The sequence below is a fragment of the Haemaphysalis longicornis genome, unplaced genomic scaffold, assembly GCF_048455015.1.
Source record: "Haemaphysalis longicornis isolate Haplotype H1 unplaced genomic scaffold, Haemaphysalis longicornis Haplotype H1 scaffold_11, whole genome shotgun sequence".
Lineage (NCBI taxonomy): Eukaryota > Metazoa > Arthropoda > Arachnida > Ixodida > Ixodidae > Haemaphysalis > Haemaphysalis longicornis.
The window spans coordinates 106,851,337-106,855,278 of record NW_027526214.1 but is presented as its reverse complement, the minus strand read 5'-3'; positions in this window follow the sequence as shown (position 1 = coordinate 106,855,278).

Below are 3,942 nucleotides of genomic sequence, written 5' to 3'. Positions count from 1 at the left end.
CTAATATAAAAAATACTAACAATGGTCTTGATGGTATCAACGCCTTTCACAAGAAAGAAGTCGTTGACTATATTGTAGAACTTTTCGCTTATTTTGTTAATCTCATTTCAAAACTGGTGTTTTTTATGACCAACTAAAGCAAAGAAAAGTAATTCCAATACATAAAAAGGGTGATAAGACACAAATAACAAACTAAAGACCGATATCTATACTTCCTTTTTTTAGTAAAGTGGTTGAAAAATTTATCCACCAGTGGCTTTCTAACTATCTCGATAAATATAGTCCTGACACCAAGACAATTCCGTTTTCGCCCTGGATATTCCACTACCCTAGTGCTCGTAGCACTTACTGATAAATTCAAACGGGAAATAGACGACGGTAAGCTGGTTGGGTCGGTTTTTGTTGACCTTAATAAAGCATTTGATTCCATCGATCACCGCATCCTATTCGGAAAACTCGCTTCAGATGGCATAGTAGGACCTCCTTTACAGCGTCTTCGTAATTACCTGTTAGATAGAGTATTAGTAGTTAGTGTTTCTGGTGCGATCTCAGCAAAAAAAAAACAATTAACACATGCGTACCGCAAGGGTTCATATTGGGGCCTTTACTAATTTTACTCTACATAAACGACGTTCCCTCCTTTCTTTCCAACTCCACAGAATGTGTATTGTACGCTGACGATACCACTATATATACTTCGCATAAATCTATACAGAAACTGACGACCCAATTACCTCCGATCTCTCTTGTATAAACAACTGGCGTCACAAAAGCAAATTAGCAATCAATCCGTCCAAAACAAAGTTTGTGGTCTTCCGTTCTCGGAACCCAACACATAACCTGCAACCGTTATACATTGACGTGAACCCTATCTTTTCTTGCAATCAATGCACATTCCGTGGAGTCCAGCTTGCCAACCTCTTAAAATTTAATGTCCATACCACTGCACTAAGAAGAAAGATGGCATATGGCATAAGAGCACTTGTAAAAGCTTGCTACTTCTTTCTCCAGCATAATCGTCTTACACCCCACAGTGCTTTCATTCACATCCATCTAAGATATTGCATCGAAGCTTTGGGCCAGACATACTAAGTTCATTTAGTTCTAGTACGCCATATCCAGAACCAAGCACTTCGCATTATCACTCGTAGCCCATATAATTCCCATTTCACACCTCTGTACAAAAAGCTTAGAATTTTTCCTCTAGACAGGCTGATAAATTATACTATAAGTATTACGGCATACCGCCTGTTCAACAACCAAAACCTCCTGTATATAATAGTTAGACGATATCGGTCTAACCCTAGTAACACCCGACTTTCAGAACAAAAAATTTCATACTCCCAAAAATAAGGACCAACTACGGGAAGTACACTTTCGAATCTGCCACGATTAGCTAGTGGAACAACTTGGAGTTCACTATCAAAACTTCTAGATCCCGTAACTCAACTAGGCGCTTGCTGCGTTCTACACTTTACCCATCATACGACGTCATGTTCCTCACACCTTACCATATTCTCGACCTTAGGAATATGTTTGTGTGTGTATGTGGTCATGTATTTGAAAACGTTTCAATTACCTGACTAAAATACATAATATACTAATCCATAAATAGTACACTATAGATGAGTACATAAAGATATGTACATTTTTTTGTATGTGTGCATAACTAATTGTATGCTTACATGTGTATTTGTGTTCTCACGAATATCAAGCTGTTAGATTCCATTAGAAGTTTTTCCCGCACTCATACCATTTCTTCACTCGTGTTTGTCTCTAGCATATTAGCATTGCCTCGACATTTCATGGCTTAGTAGTTGTTTATGAATTGTATTTTCCTGATGAATTTATTTTTGTTCAGTGACTGCATCTATTGATTATTTTGTTATAATCGCCAGGGATACCGACTGCAGTGTTCTTTACTATGGGATCCCTGTCTGTATACTGACGTTATGTTATTTACTATATTTGTCTAATAAAATGAAACTTAAACTGAAACTGAAACTGAACCCCAGCATTATCGCCTTGATGATGATGGTTGGATGTTTATGGCGCAAGGACAACTAGGGCAAGGAGAACCAGAACAATTGAATTGTATGACGGACGAAGATGAAAACTCTAAAATTGCTCAACAGTAGATGAGATTAAAATAGTAATATCAGTAAGGCAACAAGGATGGATGGTGTAAAAGACCAGGGTGTGATAGTGCAGGCAATGGCATTGTGGGCAAGAACTACACGTGATACGAAATAAGCTGTAAAAATTTGATTTCGCTAAGAAACTAAAAAGTGCGTTGTAGAGGGATCACGGGATCATCCGCTAAAAACAGTGCTGAGAGTAATGGGATATGTTGAGTTTGTAGTTGTGGGAAATGTTTGCGTTTTGCTCATTGGAGGGCTTTGCATGTAATGAGAATGCGAATTACGTATAGGCCCTTTCTACGCTTGGTACACAAGGGTCTTGGAGAACCATTGAGCAGATGGGACTGTGTCGCATGTGTTTGGGCTATCCGCAATCTAGCTAGGGCAACTTTGATGGATCTGTTCTGCGAATCAGTAGTGTATGTTCCTAGGTGTGGTTTTATTAGGTGTAACTTGTCTCTCTGTGTACTCCAGTTGGCTTGCCAGGTTCTGCGAAAGTGCTGTCTTATGTATGGCTAGAGGGCAGTGTAAGGTGTTTTTGTAAAGTCCACTGTGTTCGTGTGTACCGCAGCGGAGCCCGTTTGGTCCGCGGTCTCATTTTCTGCAATCGCACAGTGAACCGGTACCCAACATATATTCACATCGAGATTTTTGGCGTCCGATGACATAGTCTTAAAAACTAGATTTATGACGTGATTTTTAGAACGCTTTTGGGGTGATAAGGCACGTACAACGCTGAGGTAATCTGTATAGATGATGGACTTTGGATTATGATGCTGAACAAAATGACCAGAAACAAGAAATATAACATATGCTTCCGCTAGAAGACACTCGAATTTACATGCATTGATGTAGAGGCCGTAGAATTGGTTCCGTGCACAGCATAGGACACCGCAATGGAAGTTTTCAATACATCGCAAAAACTTCTGCAGCCTGCATTTTTGCTGCAGATACTGAAAATAGTGTAAAATCGCGATTTGTGGTACCTTATTTTTCTGTAATTGTTTAACGACAGGTCACACGATAACGAGCGAAACTGCCAGTGGGCTATAAAGTCTATGGTAGATGTTCTAAATGTGTCCAAAAAGGTGATTGACAATTCAGAAGCTTCCCCTCTAACCCTAAGTGAGAAAGGCACAGAAAGAGATAGGCGATTTAAAAACAGCTGTGATGTGGATGTATCCACAAAATTAGGTTTAAAAGGATGGTTGTCGATTGATGATATTTTACTAGCATATGAGGTCAACGTATGTTCGCTGGTTCTCTAGGCACCATTTGTCGCATTCTACATACAGGATTTGGGCAGGACTTGTACGGAAAGCACCAAACGAGCGACGAAGCCCCAAATGCAGCACTGGGTCAAGCATTTTTAGCGTTGTTTTCGTGGCCGACCCATAAACAAAACTTCCGTAATCCAAGCGAGACCCTCCCAAAGCGATATAGAGACGCGGCAGTAGTAGTTAGTCTCCACCATAGGATTGGTGGAAGAGGTAATTGAGACTGTTTAGTGTATTGAGACATTTATGTTTAAGTTGTTTTGATGTGTGGGACGAAAGTGAATTTTGCATCAACTATGACACCTAAAAACTAGTGCTCCTTTTTTACAGGAAGAAATGCATGATCAAGGGTAATCTCAGGGTCCGGGTTAATCCCGCGCTTGCGAGAGAACACAACACAAGCACTTTTGCCCGGATTTAGCTTAAAACCATTAGGGTCCGCGACGCCAGCAAGTGTTTTAACTCCGACCTGAATTTGTCGTCCACCAATCGACAGGTTACAGGATTTAAAAGATATATGTACA